Source organism: Thamnophis sirtalis, unplaced genomic scaffold (assembly GCF_051295495.1).
Source record: "Thamnophis sirtalis isolate CommonGarterSnake01/CBP01778 unplaced genomic scaffold, rThaSir2_p1.2 scaffold_4, whole genome shotgun sequence".
NCBI classification, from domain to species: Eukaryota; Metazoa; Chordata; class Lepidosauria; order Squamata; family Natricidae; genus Thamnophis; species Thamnophis sirtalis.
This window is the reverse complement of record NW_028261384.1, coordinates 101,099,730-101,119,700: the sequence shown is the minus strand read 5'-3', so window position 1 is coordinate 101,119,700 and position 19,971 is coordinate 101,099,730. Positions and strand designations below refer to the sequence as shown.

Below are 19,971 nucleotides of genomic sequence, written 5' to 3'. Positions count from 1 at the left end.
CACCAACTTCCCAGAGTATGGATGGATAAGATGCCAGTGGGCACCTCCTTGGCCATCAACATGGGAAAATCCTCCAAGTCAGCAGAGGGGGCTTGGCACATAACCCCCCCTAGCCAGTCATCATTGGTTGAACTGCAACCTGTGAATCAGGCAACCCCGGGATGGGTCTTAACCCCAGATCATGCGTGGAAGGGATGCCAGTGGGCACCTGTCCTCCCTCAGCCGATGGCACCATGGCAGATAACTGGGCAGTGGCCAACCGAGAGATTGACCTCCCCACTGGTTCCAGTCCCCCCTGCAATGTCCCAACAGGTTCTTACCCCACCTTCCTACAGAGAAAGGTTCTCAACAATGGAAGAAGGGATTACCAAGGGGGAAGCTATAGAATGGATAGTGGAACAATGTGATGAGGTAGTTGCTAAGTTTAGAGATGTAACTAGGTTCCTTTCCTTGTGGAGGCCAATAGAATACCACCATTGCTGTCAACTTGGCCACAAAACGTCAGAGTGCTTTGCTCCAGCCCCAATGCCACAAACGTGTGCACCAACCACCACGGCAGTAAAGAGAAGGCCCCAGATGCCACCAGAAAAGAGTCATCTGGGCCAACAACCTCTGGAAGATGATCCTCAACTTAAGCTGATGAAGAGTCCTACCAAGGGGGAGGCCTCGGAGGAGGAAAAGAGCAAACAACCTCTGGAAGAGGATCCCCAACCTAAGATGATGAAGAGTCCTACCAATGGGGAGGCCTCGAAGGAGGAAAATGCTGAAGATGACCCAATGGTGAATGCACCCACCCACCCCTTCTCCTTCCAAGTCAACCTCCAAGTACCTGAGTCGGGGGTGGAAGGGAAATTTGAAGCAGTTGTGGACACCGGTTGCACTCAATACTTAATCAGCATGTCGATTGTCAAGCAACTAGGCATAAGCCTGTCCCATTCAGGTTGAGCAGGTAGATGGAATGCTAATTGGAGGGGCCCAAGCCACGCTAATAATTGAACTGGTGAAGTTACAAGTGGGCCGCCACTATGAGCTTCTCAGATTCACTGTGGCTCCAGAGATGCCGGAGAAAATAATCATGGGCTTGCATGGTTTGACAAGTGGAAGCCTACGATAAAGTGGGAAGACAGTGGAAGGAAATTGATGATTGTGGTTGAGCCGCTACCACTGGTGGAGGAAAAGGGCCAGCAAGGGATTATTGAATTCAAGAGCCCAGAACCTGCAGCACCTGCAGCAGAGACAAAAACCCCAGGGGTCCAACAAGTACCAAAAAACTTGTTGGGGGATACTTTGTCAAGAAAACTGCAGTACAACAGTAACCGAAGCCAGGATAAGCTGATGACAGCTGTGAAATTGGCACTCCCAACAGACCAGTGGCTCAACAATAACCAGGAAATTCTAACAATGGAAAATGGATTAGCCTGGAAGGGGTCCAAACTGTACGTCCCTGTGGGGTTGAGGCTGGAAGTTCTATAGCAAAGCCATGAGGTGGAACTAGGAGGCCACTTTGGATTCCTAAAAACGCTCCACCTTGCCAGGCATCAATTTTGGTGGCCAAAGATGGAATCGGAAGTAGAAGATTAGATCAAAAGCTGTGCTACTTGCGCAACAAAGAAACCACTACCAGAGAAGTCTCCAGGACTATTACAACGAGTGGCCAGCCCTAACCGACCATGGGAAGAGGTTACAGTGGACTTCATCGTCGAACTCCCAGACAGCAGTGGGAACAGAGTAATCTGGACAGTTATTGACTTGGTTTCCAAGCAGACACACTTCATCGCTTGCTCAGGGTTGCCGTCCACAAAGAAATTAGCCACAATGTTTGTGAAACACATTTATCACCTGCATGGATTGTCCAAAAGGATCATTTCAGACTGCAGAGTCCAGTTCACAGCCAGGTTCTGGAGAGAGGTCCTGAGATCCATTGGGTCCACACAAGAACTGAGCTCAGAGGTTCATCCTAGCATGAACTGCGCAGCAGAGAGAGCCAATGCAGTGATGGAACAATACATCCGGTGTTATGTGGACTATCAGCAAGACAACTCGTCGGACTTGCTACCCTTCGCTGAAGTGGCGTACAACGATGCGATCCACAGCAGCATGGGATTAACGGCTTTCCATATTACCAGTGACATGGAATTTGTTGCCATGCCTGAGCTGCCTAGAGAACCCCCCTCCTCCATGTCTTTGAATGAATGGATGGACACGCTAAAGAAAGGATGGGAGAATACGAGGAAGGCTCTAGCAGATGCGGCAGAAGCATACAAGAAGGAAGCTGATAAACACCTCTCGCTCCAAACCCCCTTCCATGTGGGGGACAAAGTTTTTGTGTCTACCAAATACATAAGATTAAGAATGCCTAGCAAGGAATTTGGTCCAAAATTTCTAGATCCATTCCCAATAGTGAAGATAGTTAACCCAGTTACAGTTCAACTCAGTCTACCCAGAAGCCTAGGGAAAATTGACCCAGAATTTCATTGCAGCTTGTTGAAACCAGTAATTGGGTCTAGCATAAGAGCATCCACCCAAACTTTCTCTCCTCCTGTAGTGATAGAAGGGGAAACACAATCTGAGGTGGAAAAGATTGTAGACTCCAGGCTGAATAGGGGTCGCTTACAATATTTAGTGCAATGGAAAGGTTACCCTTTGTCTGAAGCCACTTTGGTGAAAAACTGGAATTTAAAAGTGGAGACGTTAGTAGAACAATTCCACAAGAAGTTTCCCGATAAGCCAAAGGGTCCCCTGGGGGGAGGGAAAGAGGTGGTTAATTGTGTTATGTTAACTTTTATGTTATTCTCTTTTCAGGAAACGGTTTTCTTCTGAGGAGAGGCCGCCTGTCAGGCCTGCAGTTATATCCCTTTTAGGATCTTTGGCCTTCCACACTCTCTTTTATTTCATTATGCTGTTTCATTAGTGTAGTAGTTGTGAGGGAGGAATAGAAAGGAGTAGAATTGTGGAATGTGTTGTTGTCATTCTTTTCTAGAAGCCCAAGGTCATCTTTTGTCTCCTCACCTCTGCACCTGACCGGAACCAGCTGGGTGGAGATGCCAGCGTGGAAGAAGAAGATTGGACCATGTGATGGATTTGTGGGTGTGGGGACAAGATCATGAACTAGTTCTGTGACCCAGTCAGCTGTCTCTCCTTCCATTACTTCTGCTGCCACCATCACCATGGTCCATTGGGGATGTATATAGGTGAGCATATTGGTCATGTGATTTAGCACTTGGCCCAAAAAGAGAACCACTTCACCTGAACTACCGTCAAAGGATACTCACATTGCCGGTGGTTTCCAAGAGCTTAATGATCTTTGGTCATGCCCTGCCTCAGATCAGGAAGGTGTTGAGGTTTGTCTCTCATATCTTAAGGGCCCTGACTTTCTTCGCTCTCCATAGGGAAACTGGGTAATAGGTGCTGTCTCTGATCTCTGCTCTGCCTCCCTAATCCGTCCAGGCCTTTCATAGTGTGGTGTTGGGCTAACCTATCGAAAGTGGTTTGAAGCCCTTGCTAGGTATTGAGGCTCAAGAGGAGGGCAGGTCACCTCTCCTTTCCCCCTCCATCTTCTCTCAGGATCCAGCTCTCTGAAGCTAGCAGCTCCAAATTTTTCTCCCAGTACTTCCATTGTTTAGCTTCTTATCATTGTGGAGTGACTACATTTGCCCTCAGAGATACATTGTTCCTTCAACTGGGTGAAATGTCTCCCAGAGGGAATAACCATGGGACAGGGAGGTAGAGGGGTCCCATATCCCACAAGTCCCTGAGGAGCTTAGCCACAACTCTTCTGTTCCCCTGGTTTTTGGGCCCATATCCTGGAAGATTTCTAAGGCCTCCCAGCTGTTTAGGATTTTTTTTGGATCTGGATGTTCATTGGTCAGATGTCCTGGGAAGGGTCTTCTGGAGGCACCGTAAAGGTCTCCAGAGGGGCAGGTTTCATTGGCTCCATAGTTTCTACCAAGTCTGCAGCCTCCAGGCTTGGCTCCATTTCCTCTGCCATATGTTTTATTAAATGGGTAGTTCTGACTTCCTGTCAGGTTCCGATGTAATATTTGCATGGACACAATCTTCCATTTTGGTTTCAGCTGCTTGTATTGAAGCCTGGACCAAAATAGAGGTGTCGGACTTGTTGAGGTAACTTTAACAACTTCATTAGAACAAAACAGCAAGCAACAGCAATATAACAACTTCAGCACCTATTTATATCAGAGCTGTCAAGCAGAGCAGCCAATGGCAATAGAGTAAAAAGTCCGCTTCTAGCCAGGCACATCTTAATAGGCATGGACTTTTGGTTGCCAGCTGTTGGTCATAAGTTGAAGGCTTGCGGGAGGTCGTAAGTCGAGGACTTTAGACTGATTGTAAGTCGAGGTCTTTACACTCCTTCCCCTCAAGCGGGTGCATGCACGGTAGATGCGCAATCTGGTAAGTAGGCAGGGCTCTGCCAGCTCTGCCCTGATTGCCTCAGTCCAGGGGCATCAGCTGAAGAAGTAGGTTGCACCAGCTCTGGCTCCTCCCCAGCCGGGGATGGGCCATGGATGATGTCATGTGGCTCTACCTGCATAGGTTCACCGACAAAACCGCGAAGCCCTAATCCGCGCCGACATAAGTGCGGAGGGCAAATCCGCGCCATCTGAAGTGCTAAGGAAAAAGGCGACCCTAGCGCGATGACATAACCACGGAGGGCAAATCCGCGCCTTCCAAAGCACTCAGCACCCTAACCCTAACCCTAACCCTAACCCTAACCCTAACCCTAACCCTAACCCTAACCCTAACCCTAACCCTAAACCTAAACCTAACCCTAAACCTAACCCTAAACCTAACCCTAAACCTAACCCTAAACCTAACCCTAAACCAAACCCCTAAACCTAATCCTAACCCTTACCTTAATTTAAATCGGCTTTCTGCCGCCGCACTGTTTTAAAGAGCCCTTAAACCAACCCCCTAAACCTAATCCTAACCCTTACCTTAATTTAAATCGGCTTTCTGCCGCCACGCTGTTTTAAAGAGCCCTTCTGTCGCCGCGCTGTTGTCACCGCGGTGATGACATCACGGTGATGACATTGCGGCTTTAGCGACACGGTTTTGTCGATGCTATTTTGATGAGTGCGGTTTTGTCGGGCCACCCCTGCATAGGCTGGCCCAGCTCTCTAGGTAAGGTCTTTGACGGGATCGTGGTGGCTTGACGTGTAGTATGTGTAAGTCACCGGTAGGAGGCGGCTGGTTGCAGGTCTGTTGAGGAGAGGCCTGACTGGGGGAAGGCCTCAGTTGGAGGGCGGCGCCTCAATTGGTTGATGTGCTACCACCATTCACATCCATCTTGCAGGAAGACCCTATAGGAACAGGCTCCTGTTAGGTGTGTGACAATGGCTGGCACCCATCTAGGTTCTCCTGTGAAGTTTCTCATGAAAACTGCATCCCCTCCAGGATGTGTGATTCTAAGTTGGTCTGTGCATTGGGGATGCAGTCTGTCTAGGGTTGTGCAAATGTGCTGGCCCATCAGTAGTTCCACGGGGCTTTTGTTGGTAGTGGGGCAAGACATGGAGTGTTGGTTTAATAGGTAGGATGTCACCTTGTCAGGCCACCCTGCCTACCCCATGCGTCCTAGTGTTTCTATTTATTTTTTATTTATTTATTTATTTATTTATTTTATTAAAATTTATAGGCTGCCCTTTTCCCTGAGGGGACTCAGGGCGGCTTACAACCATTAGGGAGGGGGTACAATACACAATAAACGATATAAAAACAAAATAAGTAGTAAAAACACAACTCTTTGGCTGAGCGGATGGCCCATTCTGCCAAGCCATTGCAAGAGGGGGTGATATGGGGCTGTCAGGTTGTGCTGGATTCCTAGGCCATCTAAGAATGCCTGGAACCCGGCAGTGATGAATTGTGGCCCATTGTAAGACATGAGGGTGTCTGGCAGGCCATGGGTGGCAAAGATTCTCTGCAACCCCTTAATTGTTGCCTCGGTGGTGGTGTAGGACATGAGCAGTAGCTCCACCCATTTGGAGAAGGTGTCCACCACCACCAGGAAGTTCTGGTCGTGCAATGGGCCAGTGAAAGCCATGTGAAGCCTGGAGCAGGGTCCTCTGGGCAGCTCCCATTCCTGGACTGGTGTGGTGGGAGGTGTTGGCTGGGACTCTTGGCAGGGGCGGCAGTTAGCCACCCATGCCGTGATGGGCCACTAGACATAGCTACAGGTGAGTGTCCATCTTGGGCCACTAGACATAGCTACAGGCGAGCATCTTCATCTGAGCTATGCAATAGCAATAGCAATAGCAGTAGACTTATATACCGCTTCATAGGCCTATCAGGCCTCTCTAAGCGGTTTACAGAGAGTCAGCATATTGCCCCCAACAATCTGGGTCCTCATTTTACCCACCTCGGAAGGATGGAAGGCTGAGTCAACCCTGAGCCGGTGAGATTTGAACCGCTGACCTGCTGATCTAGCAGTAGCCTGCAGTGCTGCATTTAACCACTGCGCCACCTTGGGCCAGGATGGCCCAAGTGTAGACGGTCCAGGACATGGGTACGCAGGTTGGGGGGAACCTCATAGCAAACACCTCCAGGAATAGAAGGCAATGGGGACCTCTGAGCCATTAGGAAAGACATGGCTGAGGACCGCTCCATGCCAAAAAGGGAAGCATCACATGCCAACATCAGTGGTAACCTGTCATTGTAACTGAACAAGGACAGCTGCTAGTGTCAGCATGTATTTGACAGCCACAAGAACATGTGCTTCGCGGCTGCCTCAACACCAGGCTGCCGCTCTGTCAAGAAGTCAATGGAACAGCTCAGCTAGCAATGCCTTATGAGGTATGAAGGGGGCATAGAAATTTTAAAGGCCAAGGAACACCTGTAGTTTGGTTTTGTTAGTTGGGGTGGGGGCATTCCTCACTGCCTTAATTTTAAAGGGGGTGGGGTGGAGTCCTTGAGCATTGATGAGGAACCCCAAGAACTCCACCTGGAACACCCCAAAGCAGCACTTGCTGAGTTTTAATTTAAGCCAGCTTCCATGAAACGAGACAGGACCTTCCAGAGCATTTTGATAAGTTCTGATCAGCTGCCAGCAGCGATCAGAACATCATCGAAATATGGAATGACCCCTGGGAGACCATGGAGCAACCACTCCATGCAACCCAGGGGCCACGGACACACTGAATTGCAATCTCCAGCAACGGAAAGCATCCTTGTAGGTGACAATGGTCTGTGGCCTCATCATCCACCGGGAGCTGCTGGTATGCCTGGGCCATATCCAGTTTCACAAAGATGCAGCCCTGCCCCAAAGAGTGGAGCAAGTGCTGCATGATGTGAACTGGATATGGGTTTGCCTGGAAGTCCTTATTGATGGTCGATTTGTAGTTGGCATAGATCCTGATGAACCCGTCAGCCTTAATGGGAATGACTATAGGAGTCTCCCATTTAGAATGGTCGATGTATTCAAGGATTCCTTGAGTCAGGAGCTTGTCCAGCTCTGCATCAACCTTGGGCCTCAAGGCAAAGGGCACCGAGCGAGCCTTCAGCCAAATGGGGGTCACCTGGGAGTCTAGGTTCAAACTAATAGGAGAACCCCTATATTTACTTAGAGTGCCTTCAAAGAAGTCAGCAAACTCCTGGGTGATGTCTTCTACAGTGGCAGCAGCAGGGTAGGTGGTGTGAATGCCTGTTAGGGAATCAGTTCAACCAGAAACCAGTCCAACCCTAGGAGAGCAGGCAGGGATTTGGTCACAACATTCATTGGTAGGTGGCTATGTGTAGTGTAGTAGTGTAGTCTACTAACACAGTGGTCCCCAACCCCCGGGCCGCGGACCGGTGCCGGGCCGTGGAGTACCTGGCACCGGGCTGCGGAAGCCGGGTGTTCGCTGTCCCAGGCGGCCCCGCTGCGGGGAAACGGAAGCCCCGAGAACAAAACAGGCGTCAACGCAGAGAACGGGAGCCTCGCAGAAACAGCCCTTCGGGCGCTTCCTCTGCAGCCGGAAGCTTCAGCGGCCAAGGTGGCTCCGCTTGAAGAGGTTCTTCGAAGCTTTTTCCGGCGCCAAGAGGAGGGCTAACCCACCCTCCCTAGCCAGGGCTCCGGCTTCGCCACATGCGATGCTTGGCGCATCCCCCGCTGCTGCATGGCCTGCAAACCCCGGCAGCTCCGCTTTCCGGCTGCAGCGAAAGCGACAAGGCACCTGCCGAGCGGCCCCAGCCCAGTTGGCAGCGGGCATACAGTCCCAGCCCAGCCAGCCTCATCGCAGCGAGGGGCTCTTGGGGAAGCTGCCTTGCTCGTCCCCCGACCGGCTAATTTGCAGGGCGAGGCTTCCCCGGATGCAGTCCCGGCGACTTCCCTTCAGCTCGTCGGAGCTGCCCCGCGGCCAAGAAGTAGCCGGGAGGGCGGCCACGGCTCCCCTGGGCGAGGCCTGACCGTGTCTCGGGAGGCGCCCACGCAAGCACGGCTCAGCCGGCAGCCGGGCGGGCCTCCGGAAGCGCCGGCATTCCTCTTCAGTGGGATCGCCGAGAGGCCGAGGGCAGAGCCGCTCCCTTCCTCCCCATGGAGCCCACCGTGGGGAGGGGGCGAGGAGGGAACCGCTGCCCGTCCTGGCAGGTGGGGGCGGCGGTTCACTGGGGAGACGATCCGGAGTTAAGCACGGCTGACGACCACACCCGCCCACCCACCTCCTTGCGGGCCACTTTGGCCTCGGCGTGCCGGAACTTGGACACCCTGAACAGGCTCATGCACCTTTCCCCGCACCTCTGAAGGACGCCGACCAATGACCGCCCTCTGGGCTAGTGCCTAGAACTGCTTCGCGGGAGCCCTGTGGGCGGAGGGGGTGGGCAGGCAGGGGCACAGGGGTGCGAACAACGCCCCCCATCCCTGCGCGCGCTCAGCGGGCCACGGTAAAATTATCAAAGGCTGACTGGTCCGCGGTGATAAAAAGGTTGGGGACCACTGTACTAACACATCGAGGCAGCCTAAGGTCAGAACTGAGCAATCCTAGTAGTCCCACAAATTTGTAGTTTGTGCTTTCAGGTGGCCTTGTGTAAATGCTGGGTTCAGGCAAGTGTGGGTGCTCCATGAGAGGATTGACCTGGATGAGCCAGAATCCACCTCCATGTTGCATGGAACCCCCTCAATGCGCAGAGAGAAGTAGATTTTTTGTCCGTTAACTGAGCGAGATGATGCACTGCTAACCGAGGCGAATTGGTGGTGCTGGCTTTTGTTGATGGTAAAACAGTCTTCCCTAGGCAGGGAGGGCCAGCCAAGTAGATTGAGGGCGGAATGCAGCCTGGCTGGATGAAGGCAGGTTGGCCCAGCAAATGTCGGCCAAGTCTCCTTTCTTGTTGCAGCCCTGGCCGATAGCATTCTTGAATTGGCAAGCTGCACAGGTGTGGGCTCCTCTGCAGTCCAGACAACCTTCCAGACTGGATCTAGTGAGGATAACAGCTTGCTTGATTGGTTGCGACTTGAGGTGGTCGACTTGGCCATTGTCACGGTCTTCAGGAGGAGTGATGTCATCAATTTGGAAAGTTTTGGGGGGCAGAGAGGAAAACTGTTTGCACTTTTGAACTTCAGCTGTGACTTGTCAGATATTTCGGCTGCTCTGGCTTCGTCCACGGCTGCTTACAGAGTGACTTCAGAACATGCCAGCAGTTGCTGCTTTAGGCGAATGTCCCAGACCCCCCACCCAAAAAAATTGTTCTAACAGTGAGTCATCCAAATCCAGAAACTTACACTGAATTGCTGCAGTTCATAATGAAGCAAGAAATTGGCTTACAGACTCTCCTTGCTGAACGCATTGCCTGAAAGAATAGTGTCTGGTGATGCGGGACAGTATTGGGGCATAATAGTTGCGACATTTGGTGAGGAAAACGTCCCACAAAATAGAGAGAACAGGACTTGCAGCTGGTTATAAGTTGAGGACTTTAGACCAGTCGCAAGTCGAGGACGACAGCTTGGCCACCCATCAGCTGTTCGGTGCTGATGTCAGCAGTGGCGAAAGGTCTGATGTGGGCTCTGCAGTTCAGTGGGTTTAACGTCATGGTGGCCATGTCCTTACGTAAAAGGCAATCTCTGCTTCTTCGTTTCCCCCGAAATGGCAGCCCTGGGTTGCCAGGCACACCAAGGCTGACATTTGCATCTTGAAAAATGAAAGAGACCAAAATTGATTGATTCAATATAAATTTGAAAGCAAAATATGCACATGCCTCTTCTAATATAGAAGGATTTTTGGTTTGAACTGGTAGAGTTTATTTAGACATGTGTTTAAAATTCTACCTTAGTTGCTGGAACCACATAAAATTTAAAATCAAAATTTTTGAAAATGTATTTTTTCTCTGTTTGCGCATGCTGAAGATGGTGTCCTGTCGTGTTTGAGGAGAGCTTCGGAGATATGATTGTCCTTCTTGGAGCTTGCAGGGGGTACCCTATCCCAGTGTTTTTCAACCACTGTGCCGTGGCACACTAGTGTGCCGTGACATAGTGTAAGGTGTGCCGTGGGAAAAACACTTTATATATAGTCAATATAGGCACAGAGTTAAAAATTTTCTAATGGTGGTGTGCCTCGTGATTTTTTTCATGAAAAAAGTGTGCCTTTGCACAAAAAAGGTTGAAAAACACTGCCCTATCCCATTGTTGGTTCCAGGTCCAGCTATGAGAACTTCCTGGGACCTCGGGGATACCCTTGAGCTGCGATTTCCTGCTTTGTAGCCGGAACGTCGTGAGTGAAATGGGGTGGTTGGCAGTGAAAGGACAATGAAGAACATCGGCGGCTGCTGGAGTGGGTGTGGTCAGCGGCGGCAGCGGGACACCCAGCCTGGGGTCTCTGAAGCCAGCATGGGTGTGGTCAGCGGCAACGGCGGCAGGACGCCTGGCCTGAGGTTTCTGTGGCTGCCACTCCCCACACCGTGGTGTTATCCTGATTGCTCCTCACTCCACCTTGCTTATGGACATGATAAATTGTATCGGCGGGGAGTGGCTGAGGCAGCTGGCATGGATATTGACGCCAGCAGAAGATGGCTCCGGTAGTTAGCATGGGCGCAGTTGGAGGGGGGGGTCCTTTGTTGTGGTCCCCTCTGGTATCACTGCCATTGCCTGGGCCACCATACTGGGTCATTTCGCACCTCCTCTTGTGACACTATGGACTGGGTCAACGGAGTGCAGCCTGGCGATGGATATGAGTGCAGCTGGCGTCGATGGAGCTTAGCTGTTGGAGTTGTTGAAGTTGGAGCAGCCACCGCTGCCACTGCTGTCCTCACTGCCACCATTATTGGCCGCTTCATCACCTCGTAATTTATCATCTGCTGCGATTTTGACATCTGGCCGTTACTCTTGCATATTGTCCTTAACATCGACCATTGCTATGATGGACATAAACTTCCTGCTTGAACACTGTCGGCTCTCCCCCCCGTGGACATGTCATCTCCTCTTTCCATCTCCCTGTGATGTCACCCCGTTTGGTTGATGCCACACTCTCCTCTATGTTATACTGCGACAGAACTTTATTCTCTTCGGGAACTCCCACTTTTCCAGGGATGGCCTTCTTGCCTGTCAAGACGCTTCCTTAATGATGGAGGGATCCCAAGAGGTGGCATGCGAAGAAGAGACTTCTTAGGGGTTTCTTACAGGGTTTTTTAAATCAAATTTTAAGGGAGGGTGGTGGGTTGATTCGGATGGCTCAGTCAGGCTTGGAGGGGAGTCTGCCAGGGCACAGGCCAGAGCTAAGTAATGGGCACATGTCAGGAGTGCTGGGAAGGGTTGGGATTCTGGGGGAGACATTAAGCCATTCCATTGGGGGTTCACCATCTCTACAGTTTGTGGGAGAGGCAGATATGGTGGGGGCCGAAGGCCAAATTATGTTCAGGGGACGTGGGTTCGCTGTTTAAGAGCGATCGTGTGTTCCAACCCTCATTGCCCTTCTTGCACCCCCAGGTGCTCGGGATTATTGAACCCTGGTCTCTGGCTGGTGTCACTTAATGCCAAGTCTGTGGTACATAAGGCTCCCATTATTTACAACCTCATACAAGAGGGTAGAGTGCAACTGCCGTGCATTACAGAGACCTAGTTGGCCATGAGGGGGTGTTCCCCTTAATGAATTATGGCCACCAGGCTTCTGGGTGTTTCAGCAGCCAAGAGCTCAGGGCAGGGGTGGCAGGGTGGCGGTGGTTAATAGGGAAAGTCTCAGACCTCAGGAGGTCACTATGCCTCAGATAGGTGGGTATGAGTCCCTTTTTGTGAAATGGGGCCTTGGAATTCAGGTGGGCCTGTCTCCCTGCTACGTTTCATCAGCCCTGCCAGAGCTGCTGGATGTGTTAGCTGGATTGGCGGTTGATTTCCCCAGGCTTAGGATCCTGGGGGATTTCAATCTGCCTTCCATTGGCGAAACATCCGAGTCAGCTCGGGAGTTCATGGATTCCATGATGGCTATGGACCTAACTCAGTTAATTTAAGACCCCACCCATAATGTGGGACACACGCTTGACCTGATTTTTGTCTCTGGGCAGTGGATGAATGATCTAGATTTAGAGGATATTTCAATCCAACCCTTGTTATGGTCGGATCATTTCCTCATCAGACTTGACTTCCATACTGCTACCCCTCACCGCAGGGAGGCGGAACCGACTAGATGGTTCCTCCCCAGGCGCCTGATGAACCCCGAAAGGTTCCTGATGGAGTTTGGGACTTTTCCTGAATCCCTTGCTCACAACTCGACCGAAGGCCTAGTGGAAGCCTGGGATAGGGCGGCCACTGGGGCTTTGGATCGTGTTGTGCCTTTGCGGCCTTTGACCCGGTGTCGATCCCGGGTAGCTCCCTGGTTTACTGAGGACCTCCGGGAAATGAAACACCGGAAAAGACGCCTAGAGAGTAGTTGGAGGGACAGCCGGTCCGAATCTGATCGAACACTAGTAAGAATTCATATTAAATCCTACTTAGTGGCGATAAAAGCGGCAAAACGGCAACCTTTTTCTGCTCTTATCGCATTCGCAGATAACTGCCCAGTCGCCCTGTTTAGGGTGACCCACTCCTTACTTAACCAAGGAACTGGGAAAGACCCGTTGCAGGGTAGGTCTGAAGAATTTGTTCAGTATCTGCAGGATAAAATTGCTCAGATCCGGACAGGCTTGGACTCTGACTGGGCAGATTCGGGCGAGTCGACGGGGATGAATCTTGTGGAGACCATCTGGGATGAGTGACCCTGTGACCCCCGAGGGCATGGACAGGATTATGGGGAGACTCAGTGCTGCCACTTGTGTGCTGGACCCGTGTCCCTCTTGGTTAGTCTCGGCTTCCCGGGAGGTGACACAAGGCTAGCTCCAGGTGATTACCAACGCTTCGTTGAGAGAGGGGTTCTTTCCCACTGCCTTGAAGGAGGCGGTGGTGAGGCCTCTCCTTAAGAAGCCTTCCCTGGACCCAGCTTCTTTAGCCAACTATCGTCTGGTCTCCAACCTTCGCTTTGTAGTGAAGGTTGTTGAGAGTGCGGTAGCACGTCAGCTTCCCCAGTCCCTGGATGAAGCTGTCTACCTGGATCTGTTTCAGTTGGGTTTCAGGCCCAGATACAGCACGGAGACAGCATTGGTCACGTTGGTCGATGATCTCTGGCGGGCCCGGGACATGGGCTGCTCCTCTGTGCTGGTCCTATTAGACCTCTCAGTGGCTTTCGATACCATCGACCATGGTATCCTACTGCAACGACTCGGGGGGTTGGGAGTGGGGGGCACCATTTTACGGTGGTTCTCCTCCTACCTGTTGGATCGGTGGCAGTTTGTGTTGACTGGAGGGCAGGGATCAACCCCAAGACGCGTCACTTGTGGGGTGCCCAAGGGCTTGGTTCTCTCACCCCTCCTGTTCAACATATATATGAAACTGCTGGGTGAGATCCTCTGTGGTTTGGGGGTACGGTATCATCAATATGCTGATGATACCCAACTTTTCAACTCTACCCCAAACCACCCAAACGATGCCCTCGACGTGATGTCCCGATGCCTGGAGGCTGTGCGGATCTGGATGGGGAGGAACAGGCTCAAGCTCAATCCCTCCAAGACTGAGTGGCTGTGGTTTCCGTCATCCCGATTTGTGCATCTTGTTCCATCTTTGATGATAGGGGGAGAAATTTTAGCCCCCTCAGAGAGGGCCTGCAATCTGGGAGTCCTCCTGAATACGCGGCTTAGTTTAGAAGAACACCTGATGGCCGTGACCAGGGGGGCCTTTTACCAGGTTCCCCTGGTACGTCAGGTGGTACGCCCCTTCCTGGATCAGGATGCTCTGTGTACAGTCACTCATGCCCTCGTCCTTTCTCACCTGGACTACTGCAACGCTCTCTACATGGGGCTGCCCTTGAAGAGCACCCGACGGCTTCAGCTGGTCCAGAATGCGGCTGCGCTGGTTATCATGGGGGTACCTAGGAGCTCCCATGTTACACCCCTTTTAGGTGTCCTGCACTGGTTGCCGGTTGTTTTCCGGGTGCGATTCCGGAGACTGGATGATAGTTGTTAAGAACGTCTGGATCCAAAGATGGTTTCTTCAGGAGGGGTCTCACCACCGCCGTCTTTAAGGCGGGGGGAAAGACCCCCTCCCGGAGGGAGGCGGCAACAACCGCCTGGATCCAGCCCCGTGTCACCTCCCTGCTGTTAACAACCAGCCAGGAGGGGCACGGGTCCAGTACACATGTGGAGGAACCTACAGCTCTCATGGCCTTGTCCACGTCCTCAGGGGTAACAGCTTGAAAATCAATCCAGCGATGACCTACCAGAATATCCCTTGGTGCCTCAGCTGAATCTGCAGAATTGGAGTCCAGGTCCGCCCGAAACCGAGCAACTTTATCCGCGAGGAACTGGACGTAGTCCTCAGCCCTGCCCTGCAACGGATCACCCGTATCCCTCCTATTTAGGAGGGAACGGGTTATCCTAAACAGGGCGGCTGGGCGCGACTCAGCGGAAGCAATCAGAGTGGCAATGTAAGTTCTTTTTGACGTCCTGATTGCCCGGATGTACTCTCTGATGCAGGATGTTAAAAGTGCTCGTTTCAATTCGGATTTACTGGATCTCCATTGGTGCTCTAGGCGTCTCTTCCGGCGCTTCATCTCCCGGAGTTCCTCGGTAAACCAAGGGGCCCTCCTGGATCCACTGCCTCGGAGCGGCCGTAGAGGCGCAATCCAGTTAAGAGACTCCGTCGCTGCCGAGTTCCAAGCAGCAACCAGAGTCTCTGCCGGACTGCGGGTGAGGGTATCAGGAATAACCCCAAGTTCCGTCTGGAATCCCAAAGGGTCCATAAGTCGCCTGGGGCGGAACCACCTGGTCGGTTCCTCCTCCCTACAGAGTTGGCCTTCTTAGGGTGCCGTCGGCCAGACAGTGCCGGCTAGTGACCGCCAGGGGGAGAGCCTTCTCTGTGGGAGCGCCTTCCCTCTGGAATGAGCTGCCCCCGGAGCTTCGCATAATCCCAGACCTCCGGTCCTTCCAATGCGCCCTAAATAGTTGGCTTTTCCAGCAAGCCAGCCTGGCCTGAACAAAATAAAATAAATGATTGATTTAATTGTTAATTTTAATCTAATTTTTAAAATGTTATTGTTAATATTAATTGGGTTTGTTTTTGGATACTCTATCTAATGTCCTTTTTAACTTTTGTAATATGTGTTTTTTTTAATGTTGTACGCCGCCCTGAGTCCTTTGGGAGAAGGGCGGCATATAAATCCAATAAACAAACAAACATACAAACAATAATTCTTGATTAATTCATATTTGGCAGTTTACTGATTGATTTCCAGGCATCTCTTTGTGGAAGTTAAACACTGAAATCGTATGTGAAGAGATGTACTGATAGAGTGGAAACAGAAATTTATTTCACACCTGAAAATAAGGCCAGTAAGACATATTTCTGAAGAATTATAAAAAATCATAGAGAGTGTGTGGGTTTGTGTGTATACATGCATTTGTGTTTTTTGTATATTGTATATGTCCTTGTGCGCGCACATATACACACAAACACATTTTCTATAGCTTTTTGTGTCAGACAAGTGACTGGGTGGTAGACAATCATATATGAAAAATAAAATAGACTGACCTTTCATAAAACCTTGAAGTGGCTGCTTAAGACATTCATTGTGCTGTACAAAATAGTAGAAATGATCTTGTTTGAGAAATGGTGGCTATTGACATTTCTTGTCATTGTTATTGTTATTCGTTCTGCATGATATGCTTTGCTAATCTTAGTTACATGAATATTGGTTGCCTACTTAGCTTTGATTAACTCATCTTTAGATAAACTACAGTACATTTCCTATAAACCTTAAAACATGTATATACAAAGCCCCAGAAAGTAGGATTTTTGTTATAAGAAAAGAGGCAACTTAATGGATCTTTTCATTATCATGATGCTGGATTCTGCACCCAGCCAAATTGTATTTCTGGGTTTGCAGAGAAAACAGAACCGGCAGCCAGTCAAACAGTGATTCAAACAGTGTTATGGGTACTTAATTCAGCATGTAGTCAGTTATTCTTGTTTTCTGTAGGGAACTCCCCACTCATTACACTGAAAGAGGTTTTGGATTTCTGTCTCATAGTTCTGCCCTAATGGCCTTACCATGTGCAGCTCTGGACATAGCTCTAATTCCTATTGTGAAAACACTTCCATTTCAGCTCACTGATACACAAGAGACAATAAAAAGCTTCTTAAGGTACAGACTGAATTAACTAATTTCTTCAATCTCTTCAGGAGTGGTATTAACTTACTTTCCCACGGGTGGACAGGCCCACCTGTGATTTTCACTGAATACTACCTCTGAATCTCTTCCTACATAACATATTAATTTCAGATCCTGTTTATTTGAAGATTATCCTTTCTCCATTTCTCCTCACAGTGGTTGAATCACTTAGCCTGTTTTTTAAAATATATAGTTTAAAAAACATTTGGCCATTTAATGAAGCTATAAGGAACTCCAAGAATGTTTTGCTTCTCTGTTTTTCTAAATAACTAAGATTTATTCTGCCAGAATGGCAAAAGGCCTAGAAAATTACAAAGATCCTGTTAAGAAGCTGTTGAACAAATAAGTTGAACAGAGATATGGGATGCTGGCATCAAAGATAGAACCTATGACTTGGTTAATATGTCAGAAAAGAATTATCCCTCCCCAGCCACCAAATTTGCCCTCCTCTCCTCCTCTCCCACACACCATGACCTTAATTATGCTGGATGGGAAAGAGGAAAGATGTAATGCAACACATTTGCAAAACACTGAGCTAAAAGAAAGTGGCAGTAATTCCCCCCACCTCTGCTTGAGAAGCTATAACATTTAAAGCAGGCACTTCACCTACTCATGAAAGGAATGCAACCAATATTGATACATAAAGTATATGAAAGATCTAATGGTTTATTATGTTTTGCTGGATCTTCATCTTCTATGAAATATTTCAAAGTCTTTCTAAACTGCGCACTCATGTTTACAAGTTTCTACCAAAAATGTTTCAGTTTGTCTGATACAACAACTTTGATGCTGACTAGAGAATGCAGAGGAAGTCACACAAACTCCCTGCTTCTAGTTTCACTCCCAACACCTGAGGCAAGGGAGTTCAACGGGAGTTTCTTTTCCTGCCCAGTTAAAATGACAAATTGGTACATGAGTGTTTAATGAAAGATGCTGGAAACGTTCATGAAGATCAGAAAAATCACCTCGTGGAGTTGACAGGCAGGCCATCTGCATTCCCACGTCCCTATTAATTCCCTAACGATAAACGACAGGATAGCCTAGAGGGTTAACAGCTTAATTCAATCTTCCTCAAACTCCCCTTCCAAGGCCCTGTCTGTATTTAGAATTAGAAAGGCATTTATAAAGTATTATTTGCAGACTGAGTATTTATTTTCATGTGGCTGTTTGTGTCAAATATCAATCACAGCCTTTGCTCTATCTTTGCTTTCACTCCCATATGAGGTCTTCCTTATCAGCACCAATGTAATTTTGTTGTGTACCACATCTTTTCCAAGGATACAAATGATCTGCCTCTTTGTGATAGTTCCTATCCAAATGGGTGACTTCAAAGATCTTACAGTACCTATTATATGACTATACTCACTAGTTATTCAATTTTATGTTTCCTGGCAATTTACACAGCCCAATATTTTGCAGGTTTAGTTGGGAAAGGAGAGAACTCCATGATGTTTGCATCTAAGAAAGTATGCTTGGTACTGAGCATCCTCAGCATCTAGATTACATTATTTGTGACTCTATAATTGACAAATGCAATTATTGTGTTATTGTTGTTTAAGTTTGTAAATATATTTTCAAATCAGAACTAAATAGAGCTCATAGATTTTTAGACAGTTCCCTTCTTTACTTCAACAGTTTAATATTATTTTATTATTGCTAAATATTTGAAAATCAGAAACTCTTGCAAAAGGGGTATTACTCAGAGATCTTCCAATGACTTCCAAGCTACCTTTCTAACAATACAGATAGTTCTCAATTTACGACCTAAATTGAACCCAAAGTTTCCATTAATAATCAAGAGAGTTGTTAAATGAGTTTTGTCCCATCTTTCTTGCCACTGTTGTTAAGTGAATAGCTGCAGGTTGTTACATTAGTGACACAATCCATAGCTAAGGGGAAACAAGTGTTCTTTGCAGGGAAGGGAGTAAGGAACACCAAGATACAGTACAACTGAAAAGTAGAAGCTTCAGCAACTGCAACAACTTATTGTGATAAATTATTTAATTATTTCTTCATTATTTATTTGATTTATACCTAGTCATTCAGCTGAGATGATTTAAATCATTGATAAAAAATATAGTATATAACATTTTATCCAACATATCCCTTTCAGACTGGACTACAATGCTCATATGTAGAAATATATAGTCCATTTTCTTTTTAAAGTAACTATAGTTCTTGTCTACCTTCCTGACTGGATATGACCTCATATTAATTCCATATCAATTCAATTTTTATACATACATATTAAGGATAGTGATGATGCTATACAGTATTATATGTTTTTCTACCTCTCTTAATTACTCTTAATCTGGAGAGTAATTAAAGTAAATAAAGATCCAGTTCTGGGATACATGGATTAATTGATCTAATGCCAGTTACTTTCTGTATAGCTAATGGAGAACACCTTCCTTAGTTTGCAAACATTACTCAACTCTTCCTCCCATGTATATTATGTATTTTATCTCTCCAACTCTAGATTATGTAGATATGTACCCAAGATACTTCAGGCATAAAATGTTTGCTATTATCAGGTTTTAGGGCTTTGGTTAGGGTGATTTTGTGGGTTCATCACTTCATGTACTACTGAGCTGAGCCTTGGCATTTGGTATAGAACCTAAGGTGAAGATCTGATTTAGCTGCTTGGAAAAGATCTATATAATCTTTTCCTTTCTAGTGATTTTGGAGAGAATGTTTTTAAACCTTCCCTTATGGCATGCCATTTTGAGTCACTTGCTTGAGAGTCACCTGGATTTGTCGATTTAGCTAGAATCTACCAGTCCCCTAATTTCTGCTTAGCTACATCTCTCAGGTTTATGACACTGAGCAATTGGTTTTCCTGCAAAGTATCAGACTGAATGACTACATTTATATTTCATTTTTCCTCTACTGAATTGAGATAAGTAGTCCTTGATTTATGACTGCAATTGGAACTAGAATTTCCATTGCTAAGCAAGGCAGTTGTTAAGCATCCATTTAAGGACCTTTTTTGCCATGGTGAATTGAATTACAGCAGTTGTAAAGTAGTGAATCATGTGATTGTTAAGGAAATCTGAGTTTGCTTGTTGGAAGCTGACTGGGAAAGCTGAAAATGGCAAACGTGATCTTGGAATGCTCTAACCATTGTAAATACATGACAGCTGCCAAGTGCCAAAATTTCGATCACATGACTGTGGGGAATGGTGTGATGGTGGTGAAGATTGATCATAAGTCACTTTTTTCAATGCCGGAGTAACTGGAGTTCAAAAATTTGTAATAGTTTATAAAAGCATAAAATACAAAAATATAAAGAAAAATAAAAAAGTAA

General features: G+C 48.1%; 1 pseudogene; it reads left to right on the top strand.

Moving 5' to 3' along the window:
- The first annotated feature begins 11,107 nt into the window (after positions 1-11,107).
- LOC148046000 (uncharacterized) lies at positions 11,108-13,440 on the top strand (annotated as a pseudogene).
- The last annotated feature ends 6,531 nt before the right edge of the window (positions 13,441-19,971 follow it).